Source organism: Trachemys scripta, chromosome 1 (genome assembly GCF_013100865.1).
Source record: "Trachemys scripta elegans isolate TJP31775 chromosome 1, CAS_Tse_1.0, whole genome shotgun sequence".
NCBI lineage: Eukaryota > Metazoa > Chordata > Testudines > Emydidae > Trachemys > Trachemys scripta.
This window is the reverse complement of record NC_048298.1, coordinates 124,115,447-124,129,035: the sequence shown is the minus strand read 5'-3', so window position 1 is coordinate 124,129,035 and position 13,589 is coordinate 124,115,447. Positions and strand designations below refer to the sequence as shown.

The window sequence follows — 13,589 nt, the reverse complement described above, 5'->3', positions numbered from 1 at the left end:
GTTTGAGGCGGTTTATTTTTCTATTTTTTAAACAAGTCTAAAAAAAGCATGTCATTTGAATACTTCTCCAAGATCAGGAAGGAACTGGATGTTTCTCCGGCAAATAACTGGACATGAAGGCTAAGGTAATGGTAGTCTTATAGACAGCCAAAATTCAATAAACAGTCATTCAAAGGTGTCATTAATATTTAGAATCCTTCCAAAAAACATTACTCTAATTTAAATAAAGAATTCCTTTGTAGGAAGCCACAGCTTTAATTATGTTCCTAATGAGAACCCAATGCCTCTCCCGCTTCTTCCTAAAACTCTCATTTAGTGCACCAAGGTCATGAAACTCCCTGAATCCCCCTTTATCATTTCTGGAACTATAATTTACTCACACAGTGTCTTTTAAGAAATATTTGGGAATGACATTCCTGAATAAATTCCACCAGACTCCTGAAAACAGTGAGAGGGAAGAGAAAGTCAGTCTAATGGTTGAATCATAATTTAAAACTGCTACGTACACAGGCTAGATCCAAAACCCACTGAAGTTAATGGAAAAACTTCCAGTGATTCCAATGAGCTTTGGATCAGACCCTTTGTTTCCAGAGGTCTGACATAACAAGTTTCAAATTTTTATTGACGAGGCAAGAGTGTGTAAGTATTAAATAATTAGTAGCACTAAGCTTCAGAAAATAATGGTTCTTTATAAAGACTACACAAAATAATGAGGGTTTAGATTTAACCACATACTTTAAAAGAGATTGAACTATGAAAGGGCCCAATTCTGCAGCTTTCATTCACATGTGTAGTTTCATGAGTAAGGCCATCAGGAGAGGGAGCCAAAATCAGAGTTTTGTTCTATCTTACGAATTAAATGATGTACTTTACCACAATCCTGATCCTACTTGAAGTCACTGGGAATTTTGCTACTGACTTACATGGAGGCAGGAGTAGCCGTGGTGTATAAAGGGTTTCTTTCTTTAGAAAATCATACATGGATTTGTTCACAAACACTAATATATAGGTAAGATTTACAAATGGGCCCCACAAAGCATATAAACAGATTTATTGTGCCCACTGACTTGCAGGCATGCAAATGCCAATACACTAAATCTTGATGTTTGTGCACAAGGGCTTGATCTAAATCCCATTAAAGTCAATGGATGTCAGTAGATTTTAGATCAGGCCCATAATTACAGGCATAAGCAAACAGGGGTTTACACATGCATTAGAGTTTGTGCTAATGTAAGCTTGCAAAAGTTTGCACATGCACTTAAAAATCTAGCCCTGCTCTTTTATATATACCTATTTGCCAGCACCTACTTACCTATGCATGTCAACGGTGCCTACCAGAGTGGTTCTGGGTATAAGTACTACTCCATTGTCTAAGTGCTCTTCCTGCAATCAATAGTTTATCTAGCTGTATGCATGAAGAATAACTGAATGAATATCTTTGCCCAAATCAAATACCATATATAGTGTATCAACACACACAGAACACGTTTCTTCGTCTTCAGTTGTACAGCATGTACCGTTTGAAGAATGAAACGTATCGGTGTTTCTAATTAAAATGTAGTTTTTGCCAGACATAAACTATAAAAATCAAAATTAAAATTGTGACACGGTGTTGCATTGTTACAGATCCACCAGAACAGCCAGTTTAGCAAAGAGTGATGATTATCTACACCTGTTTCGAGCCGAGAGCAAGTGAGAAGCAAGTGATGCAGTTAAGAAGCAAAATGCCTCATTAGAACACATTTCAGATTTTTGAAGTGAAGGTGTCACAATCATAGACCTGCCCACACCTTAAGCAACCATGTGCAGGAGGGACTTTAAACCTTGTGGTTCAGCCTTGGAGACACCACAGCTTGATTATGTCACAAGAGCCAGTGTCACATGGAATGAAGGCAGATTACAGTGAAGTCATTCTATTTGTGAGGAAGTCACTGAAAACATACCACTGATTCAATGATTCTATGTTTTATATGCAAATCTCTTCAAAAGAAATCTAGATGGAAGAAAATATTCCTTTCACTTCTTTTTAATTTTATTTTTAATCTCTAAAGAATGTTTAATAATATTTGGCATGTGTCAAAAGAGGCCAGGGCGCTGTCTCTGTCTATGTCCGTATGAAATAACCTAGGATTTATATCGTATCATATATGTAATATGGGCAAGAACAAGGAACTACAAGTATCATTCAGAGAGATGCCTCAAACCAAAACAAAATCAAAACACCCTCCTTATTTCATACTGGCCCAAATCCTTCAGGACTCACCCAGGCAAAATTCCAAAAATTTCAAATTTGCCTGAGTAAGGACACCAGGGTTTGGCTCTCAGTGATTTAAGTACAATTTATTACCTTTGAAAGTTATTATCCTATCATAATCCATCCATTTGTGTAAAGTATTGTGTACTTTGTTCATTTTGTTGTATTGCAATCTACTCGTAATCTTTTACATAGTATCTGCTCTCTGTTCAGCACTTCACATTACTACGACATATTTACCTTTTGCTGTTGCATCTCCTTCTCCCCATATATCAATAGTATTTGGTAGAACAAATATTTTGTAATGGGATATGTGGAATTTGAAAAGGGAATACTGGGATTTTTGTATGTATCTTATTTACATGCAACACTATCAACAAGAACCAAACCACTTTTAGGAGGATTTAAAAAAAAAAAAATTAATAACCTGTTATAGACAACAGCATACCCTAAATTATTTTAAAAAAATATTTAACTGAAACTATTACATAAAAACGCACAACTTGATTGATATAAAGAAAGATATATTTTTAATTATGGAGAGGGTATTGTCCTTGCATTTTACATCTATATACCACAAGCTGCAGCTCAATACTTCGCAGTCCAGTATAAAACGTTTTAACAAGTTAAATATTTTAGCTCCTGAGCATAATTCCTAATATAGCACTAATCTGAGGGTCTTACTGAATAGTTTTTATTTTAAATATTAGTCAAAAATAATTTGAAACTTAAAAACTTGGATGAGATCAGCCGCTTAATGAATAAATTTTCATCTACCCTTCATTGGATTAATGTACAAAATACATGATTTTATGCCTTACTAAATCAATCCATAGCATGCTCAAGAAAATTTTCATTATGAAATAAACCAATAATTCTGCTTTTATTACCTTTTTCATATCTATAATTTATAGCGAATCATCTAGAACATAACAATGCAAGCTAATTTACTGTAAATAATTTTATGTTTCTTGTAAAAATACTTATCAACAATAGAACAACAACAGTATTACAAGCTAGTGAGAAAAAAAAACTTAAGCAGATATAGGACTAATAAGGTCATGTATCATGAAGCAGTTTGAATTTCCCTTGGTGTGAATTTTATTTTAACTACCATTTTCTGATTTTATAACTACTACAAATAGTATAGCTTAAAACTCCCCAACTATTATTCTATTTGCATTGTTCTATGGAACTTACACAGGCCTCTAAAATAATACTTTGAAGAATTTAAGTTTAGCTTTTCTACCATTGAGTCATACATTGCTGAACTCCTTTCTTGATCTATACAATTCACCAATACATACTCTGACTGGTTTGAGTTTAATCAGCTTTACTACTAAAAGTTATTAGTTGTTTTTTGTTGCCATAAAAGACTCTAAATGCAATGCTATTACGTGGATTGTTTCAATCCAATATTGGCAGTGGCCTGAATTTAAAACTAGCTTTGCACGAGTTAGTTGCTACGTTCTCATTATTTTTGTTTAAAAAATAAATCCGTTCAGGTTTAGTTGTGTTTTTTTTTTTTACTTAAATGCACTGACACAAATAAAATAAAAATGAGCAACATTAAAATATTTTACTAAGCCGTCATATTTTGCAATGTAAAGGAAAGCATTTTCTGTTACAAGCCTATACAGAAGGAATAGGTTTTGCATAAAATGTCTTTGAAGTACATTTATTTCCATCAGAACAATGATATATTCTCGTGTATTTGCACATGTACATTTTACTTGGCTGCATGAATAATACAAACTAAATATGACATCCGCCTTTTCATAGTACTGATATATCTTAAGTGTGCAGAGTTTGCCAAATTGACTAAGTGTTTCAGGGTTATGACAAGAACATCTACATCCACATGCTGTTTTGATCTATAAATGGCATTACATTATAAAAGTATTATACTTACATAAATTCCTTGATTAATATTTTGTGCCCCCTAAACTAGGACAATTCTGAGCATTCAGAAACAATACATATGAAAGCAGAAAATACGTATGCCAAAATGCACATTGCTAAGACAATCAGGAAAATGTAATCGTAGTGGGATGCAATTACCTATGGTCATCACTGAGTAACATTCAAAACTATCAGTTAATAAATGCACGTATGCACACGCGCAAACACACACACACACACGACAAAGGCTAATATAACTCTAGATTAGCTGTTTTTATAATTGGTCCGAACATAATTGTCTAGCAACTTATTAGTAATTAAAATAAAAATCTGAATTTGCACCACACAACTTTGTTTTGTTTCTTTTCAGGTTTGAGCTTCCTTCTGTTTAAAAAAAAAAAAGACCTAAGGGGGGAAAATAAAAAAGTGCCATTCAACAAAGAAGCTACAGTGCAATCAATGAAGGCAAGACTGGCACAAGTCCTAGAACATTTGCATTCAGAAATAAATGCTGTGATCAACCTTTGTCTGGTTTTAAACAGACTGGTGAAGGGAGGAGTAGACTTGAGAGGGAGGGAGAATGAACCCCCCAAAATTAATAACTGTACTGCATACTTAATAACCTGCAAGTGATCATTTTAAATTAATCTGAACCTTGATGGTCCAATATGTATTGCAGGTTAAAAATAAATGAATACGTAGTCAAAAGGCAATCTCCTTATATCCACTAAGAGTTTCTGAAACTTAATTTTCCTACTTGGTAATTACTCCAGTTGTTCACTCCATTGTGGAGGCAAATAAACGTGAAATGTTACCGCATATCAATCAGATGCATCTAAATGATGAGAAAGAATCTTACCCTGTGAATGGTGGGAAACAAGCCTCAGGGACCAGATATGGAGAGAGGATGCCAATGTGTTCACCTTGCAGTTCTGCAGTCTCCTGTAAAAGCAGATGGAAGACACTGAGTGAGCTCCATGGTATTTCTTGATTGTGCAAGTGCATGCAGGCCTGGAAGAAGGGAAGGCGGTCCTTACCTAGCAACGGGTTCCAGCTTTTCGTCCACATGCTTTCCCTGCCACAACTACCCCTGGCTGCCAGCTCCCAGCAACAACAATAGGTGACTAAAGGGGTAGCATGAAAAGAAGAGAGAGAGAAAGAGACAGAGAGAGAGAGAGAGAGAGAGAAGGGGAGGGGGAAAAGAGAAGCGTGTTAAGCTTGTCTGGTAGTTAACAAGTCTTGAATGAAGAATGTTAGCAAACAGACAAACAGCATGTCTGATGCATGCTAATGGTCCTGGCTTCACCACTGACACTATGAATAATTCAGTAGTCCAAAAAAAAAAAAAAAAGACCGCCTTATCTTTTCAAATGCCTATAGAGAGGATGAATAAAAAAGTATGCCTAAACTTTCTCCTTTTAGCCTAATATCTGCAGATAAAATTCAACAGAAAGGCTGGATAGCCGACAACACTTCTACCAATGTTGCCGCTTACACATTTCCAATTCCTATTTTTGTTGACTATTAATTTTCCCCATTTACCGCCTATTTTATTCCTTTTGTCTTGGAGCTGGCACCTGTCCCAGAGACAGCATTTTACTGCACACCCCTTTTCCCTCCTAAACAGTGAAAGAAAGGGAGGGGAGGGACCCTGCAAGGACAAAAAAGCCCCGCAGTATTTCCATTTCAGCCACGGTCAGATTACAAGGGGGTTGGAGGGCTATCATCCATCCTTGTTCATGTGGCACAGATACCTGAAGCAATTAAAAAACATACAGAAAGAAAGAAGCTGGTTCCATGAGCAGCACAAGGCATTGGCACTGAGAAAAAAATTTCAAATAAAAGCCATCATTCTCACAGCATACAGACTAGCAAATCCTGATTCATTGCTCAGTCAAATAAATCAATTTCTTTAACCAAGACGGAAAAAAAATGGATCAGCGGGGGTGGTGGTAGAAATACTTGTAGCTTTAACCTCAACATTGCGATATACTGTACAGCCAAGCACAGCACCGAAAACAAGAAAAATTAGTCCCATTTTTTTTTTAAAAAAGGAGAAGGGTTAAATAAAGGAGAAAAAAAGAAGATCCTATTTGTAGCATTTTGAAAAGTTCTGCTCTGGCAAAGGCTGTCTGAAGAGGAGGCCCTTGCAGCAGGAATGCAAGCTGCAGCAGAAACCTTTTTTCATAGTCCAATCTCCCCCTTGTGAGCGACTAGAGCAATCTGGCTAAGAAAGAGGAGGAGTATATGAGCTAGCGAAACAGAGAAGACTAGAGCTGATGATGAAACAGAGGCACGGCCCTGCGTGAGCAGGCTAGTTTTCATCATACGCAGACACACACACACACACACACGAGCGCGCGCACGCACATACACACACAGTGCAAGCAGGCATACAACAATGAAATTAAGCACCCCTCCATACAGTAACACTTGCTTCAGCTCTCCTACATTTGCCTCCAAATCCAGCAAAGCTATTTTTCTTTAACACAATGCAGTCTTGTGTTTAAGACGGGGGTGGGGAAGGAAGGAGGGGAGAAGGGAGAGACACAGCAAAGGAATTTTAATGCATGTACAATGTGACAATAAGTTTAAAAAGGCAGTTCGTCAAATTAATCTTTTAATTACAGCTTTTTTTTTCATGAGAAAATATCTGCAGGGATAAAAAATATGAGGTTCTCTTTCCAAAATAATAAAACAAAATGTAGTTACAATATTAAGCCATCCATAAACACCATCAAAATGCAGCACAGAAAAATCAGTGTAGTAAATGGGGATTTAGAAAAAGTAAATACGGTATGTGACAAAAACTTAGTGATTTTGTTTTCTCATGCCCTTACTTCTAAACCAGCTGCACAGCCAAGCTGAGGCTGCTTGGCCCTTATAACTATCTTGGCACAGAGTCAAAAGCTGATAAGCATTTGGGCGAGACAGCTCAACTGCTGTGCTGGAAGAAAAACAGCTGCCATGATTGCTGTTTGATTGAGAGCGCTTACACACACACACACACAAAAAACACGTCGGACGGCAAAGAGGAGCTACAAATGCCTGAGGATTCAGCTTTAGAGGATCAACACACATTTTCCTTTAAAAATATATAAGTATTATAAGGTTTTTCCTCTCTCTTTCTCTCTCTCGCTCTCTTTTAAGAAAATGTACTACGTAGAATTGCTTTTCTTCTTCCCATCCCCCCTTCAAAACCTCAAGCAAACTCGAGGAATCATGCCAAAAGTCCCGTTGCTAGTTACCAAGTGCATTTTTTTAAACGTCCCTTTGATACTTCTTTCCCTCATGCTTGCTGTGGAATATGCAAGTGAGATAATCTTTCCATTACTTAGAAAAGCAATTAAAAACAACTTTCAGTTGAACTTTCCTTTTTATTGAGGGGGCAAAAGAAGGGGGGGAGGGGAGAAGAGGGAGAATATTTTTTCCTCTTCCCAGAACCCAACATTTGGCTTTTTCCATTTGTGGCAGATCACTGTAACTCTATTGTAAAACAACTTCCTGCCCCTTTTGGCTCAAGTTCCAGAAGCTGCTAGGCTAAGTTCATAGCACAAACTTTTTTTCTCCTTGCCGAAGAAGCAAGACAAAAAAATCCTTGCTAATTATTTTGCCCTCTTTTTTGCAAATGGATTCATAAGATGAATTTATTGCAGTCCCCTTAACAATGTTACAAAAGAGACGTCCGTATACCAGCTGGATAATTCATAAATTTAAAAGGTGGGGTTATTATATATATATTTTAAATTATTATTTTAAATTGTAAGTCTTAACATCAGCACTGATAACATGCTAAGCTGCTTCATCTACTGTATTTAATTTGTATATCTATCATAACTCAGATCACTGGCTTAGTGTATGTAGCCCCCCCGCCTCTACTTTTCATCTGCTTTTACACTCTAAACTAATCTGTACCTCTCCTCTTCACTCTCCCCACCCCTCAATTTATCCTAATGAAAATACCCATCCAAAACCTCCCTCTCCCTGCTAAAAACTAGATGTTTGCAGTTCTCTGGTGCAACCAAAAGGTAAAAAATAAGGCCTCCACAACTTGCTCTCTCACACTCTCTCTCTCTCTGTGTTTCTCTCATAGCAACAGCATTTCCTAGTACGCCTGCTTTGGCATCCATCAGCATTTTTACCCGTCCAAGTGTCCTTTTGCGTCACATCTCGCCATTTCAGTCAACCAATGAATTCTCCCTGTTGTAATAATATATGTGTGTGTGTGTGTATATCTATATCTATATATTCTGTTATTAGTATGTTCAAAAAATGTTTTATATGCTTTCCTTCCAAAAATGCTGTCAAATTGTTCGATTTGCCCTACCATGGGGGAAAAAAGAGATCTTACACTATTCAACCTGAGGGTGTCCTCCTCCTGAAAGAATTTTACCATAAGAAAAAAGGGGTTAGGTGATTAGTTAAGGAAAGCCATAGTTGTCACTCTGATTTAATATTTATTCTGCTTATGCCATCATCTCTATCATGGCTGGACTTTAAACCAGCTATGAGGTTTCATGTAATTAGAAGTTTATACAATATATTTCAATGGTCTTATGAAATACTCCTGATAAAAATATTTAATGAAGTTTTGTTCCTTAAAATGTGGATTAGGAAATAGTGTCAGGAAAAGAAATATGATGAAAAAAAGAAAGCTGAGATGTAACATTTTATTCCCTTGCAACAATCGGTTTCCCTCCCCAGAGACTTCTCTCCAGCCTTCTCTGAAAAACTCACTATCCTGCAAAATGGACTAAAGGTATTTAAAGTCATAGCTTTTCCAAACTGCAGTCCCATTTTCATTTTTTATAAACTCAATGACTCAAACATACAGTATTTCAATGGTCTGACTTACTGTCACTTTTAAAATAGTTCAAGATATTTTATACTTAACACTGTTTAAAGACACCATAGCTTCGGATACTACCATTCAAACTCCTAGGATGTACTCTGCCTGATTGCTCACTAGCAAAAGCCATACTGCGAAGAACCCATATTACACTAATTAAAACCACAGCCCCTACTGTACTTGACAGTACATATTTTCCTGCTACATATAATGCAGTATACTGAAAACCATCTTCCCTTTTTCAAACATAACTTTTATCGCATTTGATCTATTAAAGCAATGCATCAGCCAGCTCTAGAAAGTCTAGGGCAGTACATGTGGTTTTCGACACAATGAGCCAGAGCTGAGCTGAGCTGTGCTGTGCTGCATCCTGAATGACTACTGAAATATTTAAAGACTCGCTCATATCCAACTTTCTCATACAACCTCAAAATCTTGAGAAAGTGCTCAGTCAACCACTAATATTCTCATCAGGATAAATATTTCTTCATGAAGCCAAATATATGCTTTATGGTCTACCCTTACCAATTTTTTTAACAATATGAAACCACAAAATGTTTTTAATATTTGTTTTGGGGGCATCACAATGCAAAATGTTTATGTGACTATCACAACACAGGATGACAAAACATCCAAATACTCTCTTCTATCCCTCTTTTTGCTGAAGTAAGATCATGTTTAAGAATCATGAGCCAAGCCTGTAGTAGCTTATAAATGATATGTCCATTGCATACAGAGTGCATACGTGCAGACACATGTGCCATCAATTCAGACAACTTCCTGACAGTTAAAAACTGAAAGAAAAATAAACTGTGGACTCTAAACCTATTGGACATTAGAACTATTTTTATCCAATTTCTTATTGCTAACGTTGAACATGACATTTACTGTGGCATGCATTTGTCAGCACACGCAGGGAAAAGTTATAAACCCTTTACAAAAGAATGCAGATTATATTCCACTGTGTATCCAACAATTTTTGTACCGTTCACACAAATACAAATATTATTTCAGATTTTTTGGAATGGTTGGACTAAATTATCCAAAGATCTTTGCTTTCAATTATGTTAATTCTCTAAATGCATGTTAGTTTTTGTTTCTCAACATCTGTTGATTAATTCCTGTCCATTTTATGTCAGAATAAAGATCTCCCTCTTCTCCATCTTCCAATTTTTGATAAAGTAAGAAACTGAAGACAATTAAGCTCATCTTTTTTCTGTATCTCAATTGGGAGAACTTTTGGGGGATGGAGGAGAGGGGGACTAAAATGAATCTCCATTATGCAATTATGGCTGCAAATGCATAGTTTAACAATCGTTTTAATTATCTGAGCCCTTATATCTGTTACCATAACCCTAAAATAAGAGTGAAAGTAACCAAATTTTAGATCACTGAACAGAAAAAATAAGGTTTACAAGAGATAAGGACAAACAAACAAATTTTAATTCTGTACTCTGTTCTTATTGGAGCAAGGATTCAAAAAAAGGAAGTGGAAACATTATTTTAAGTCCATTATCTATGAATGAGTTCAAAAATATAAATAGTTAACACGAAGGTGATATTTTGATATTAACATTATTATATATTTTTATAACCTTTTCTTCCCATTTATCACAAGACCAGTCTGTAGGAAACACAATATCAAACCTCCTCTTTTTATCCCTTCTGTTTGTATGCTTATATTTTTAATTCACAGTAGGCTCTCAGCTTACCTAAAACAAAGATTTAACCTTGGTTCAGTGTAGTAGAGGTACCAAAACTAAATTTAGATTTAAAGAAACAGTGCATTTTTTTTTGTTTTCTTGTACACAATAACTGAATATTTAATAATGGGTAGCACTTAATTACCTCATATATATATATATATATATATGTATATATAAAAATGAAAATGCATATAAATTGGAGAAAGCTAACCCAATCGAGCAAATTATTTTTCTACAGTAAGTCTCTGCAGAAAAATTTAATTGCTTGTCTTAGAAACACATTTTTTAATAATGTCAAAAATATTTTTGTCATAACTGACAACACTGAGAATGCTTCCTATATAACAGAAAGTTTTTCTTTTTAAAGATACTTACCAAAAGTTAAAAACAAATCTTAAAAAAGCAAAGCAGTCTTACCCATTGTCCGCTTAAGACTCAAGGTGACATACAAAATCAAAATTACTATATATTTTACAATCTGTTCAGTATTTACATATTGTACAGTCCTGTTTTAATAAGATTCTGACTAGTCTTGTATAACACCCTTTAATGTCAATGTAACAGTGGCAGTTTAGTCATGGGGAGAAAAGACCCCTAAATACCTATACACCAAATAAAGACAATTTTGAAATAAGTGTTTCTGAATGTGTAAAGATGGCTTGAATAAGAATGCATTTCAAAGATATTTTCCTTCAAAACATAATAAAGCATTTTGCAAAAACATTTCCTTCATTATACTGTATTTTAACAGGAATGTTTTATAGAAAACTTGGCATTAAAATGGTATCAACACAAATGAAACTCTGGCAGGAGGACAATTTTTTTTCAGGAAGAAAGCATTAAACAGTGCATTGCATTAGCAGTTTTAAAAAGTGTGTTAAGCAACACATTTTTGGTTCTTTTGTAACTATTTTTAAATGTACATAGCCGTGTGCTTAAAACTGACAGTATCAACATTTTGTACTATGTACCGTATTGATGAATGATCACACCACAAGCATAGAATCAAAATACAAGATTAAATGTTGCTTACTGGCTTCTGTTTAGTTGTCATAAATATGCTGCAAAGTTTTCATCTGCTAATTTCATAGCAGTGTATATCTGTGATGGAGGGCTAATCTTGAAACTAAGCAACTATATAAAGTAGTGTATTTTTTATTTTTAGAGGACAAGGGACTATCTGAACACTTATAGCACAACATATTTTATTTTACTAAAATTTAAATCAGTAACTGCACAGCACATTTTTGAAATTCAATATGGCTTTTCACATTTACACTAGGATATATTAATTCATGGTCTGATGAGCTATAATTTATTTTTAATGCAGGGACTGGACTATATAGTTTTACATTATAGATTATGGCCATTGTGTGATAGTCTAAGTCATTTCCTTTAATATCTTTTAATAGAAAGCAATATAGCATAATACAATATAAGTTAGTTTCTATATAATGTATATAAAACATACATGTCTGCTCTGAAGTTTTCTGAAGGTCCTGTCTACCATGCTCACCCCAGTTTGAGTAGTGCCAGGTGTCCCACTGAAAGCAATAAATATTTTAAAAATATTAAAAGTCAATCTACAGAAAAAAAATCTGTTTCCTTATTTTTGAGATTTTAGTTGCAATAGTTTATATTCCCAAATTAGCTAAACAATAAAAATTATCATAGATATTAGGATTTACAGTATACGAATTAGCAATTTCTATTAACAGTGAAGGCATCTATGTATTATTATACAGAACAACAGAGATCCATTACACGTTCCAGGACTCTATACTTCATGAATAAAATATATTAATACTAGTTGTTAAAATGTATTTTGCAGCGGACTCTTGTAGTATTTACTTTTTCTCCTTTGATTGTTGAGGGGGCATTGTTTGTTTTACAAAGATGTTTTTTATTATGATTTTTAAATATAAGAAATAGAGCAGACAAGTTACATTTTTTAAATAAACATCAAGGGGCCAAATTCTGCCACCCTACCTTACTCAGTGAGTAGCCCCACTGCAATCAACACACAATTAAAGGAGATGAAATAAATGATGCGAAGGCCACCTATCTTGACAGCTACTGAATGTCGTATTTTATGCACCAAGTTGAATATCGTAGAAATGTTAAAAGATCTCTATTATACTGTACAATAATACTTTTACTCCTTCACTGGTGACTGACATTACCTAGTTTTTATGCTGTATATCTTCTGTTCTATTCTAATGCCTATGGCAATATTTCTACCCTGATATCACTGGTGAACATAGGGCCACAGTAAGTGGTTTTTAAACAGAACTCTCCACTGATTTAAATAGGAATTCTACTTAAAATGTTATGGTGTTTTAGCTAGCCTACAGAAACAAATTCTGAAGAAGAAAAAGCTCACTGTTAAACAATACATGACAAGCTGCAATAGGTTAGCAAATATATGTGCTTTAATTTGTAATGAAATCCACAAAAACAGGATTAAAATAATTTTATACTGTAAACTACCATACATTTTCAAACAAGATAGTAAATTCTCTGAGAATAAGGTTGCAATATTCTAGATTTCGCATCTTTAAATTATAAGGAGAGGAGTAAAATTTTCAACAAAGGTAATTATAATGGTAAATGAGAAGATAAGATACTGTACCAATTACTATAAATGTCTTTAAACAAGAAAACTTCAGTAACATGTGGATGTGCATTACAATAAAACATACATTAAATAATTACAGTTCTTCATTTATTTACAGATATGTATATTTATGCAAGATTCTGCAAACACGATTTAACATGTTATCCAGTTGCAAATTGATTATTAATATTGTTTATATATTATATGTTTAACTTTAGTTTTCCAAGCTCAGTTAAACATATATTTCTCTTTAGCCAATTT

General features: G+C 34.7%; 2 long non-coding RNA genes across 4 annotated transcripts in view; one reads left to right on the top strand and one right to left on the bottom strand.

The window, feature by feature from the left end:
- The window catches only part of LOC117884085, a 94,065-nt gene extending 87,690 nt beyond the window's left edge, over positions 1-6,375 (bottom strand). For both annotated transcript variants that reach the window (XR_004647486.1, XR_004647488.1), the window contains exons 1-2: positions 5,194-6,375; positions 5,016-5,098 (exon numbers count right to left, since the gene is read on the bottom strand). This is a non-coding gene — a long non-coding RNA (uncharacterized LOC117884085). The remainder of the gene's footprint in view (positions 1-5,015; positions 5,099-5,193) is intronic.
- Positions 6,376-7,101: 726 nt separating this feature from the next.
- Positions 7,102-13,589, top strand: part of LOC117884089 — a 29,483-nt gene continuing 22,995 nt past the window's right edge. The window contains exon 1 of one of the 2 annotated variants that reach the window (XR_004647490.1): positions 7,102-7,876. This is a non-coding gene — a long non-coding RNA (uncharacterized LOC117884089). The remainder of the gene's footprint in view (positions 7,877-13,589) is intronic. The other variant, XR_004647489.1, reaches the window with a different exon arrangement.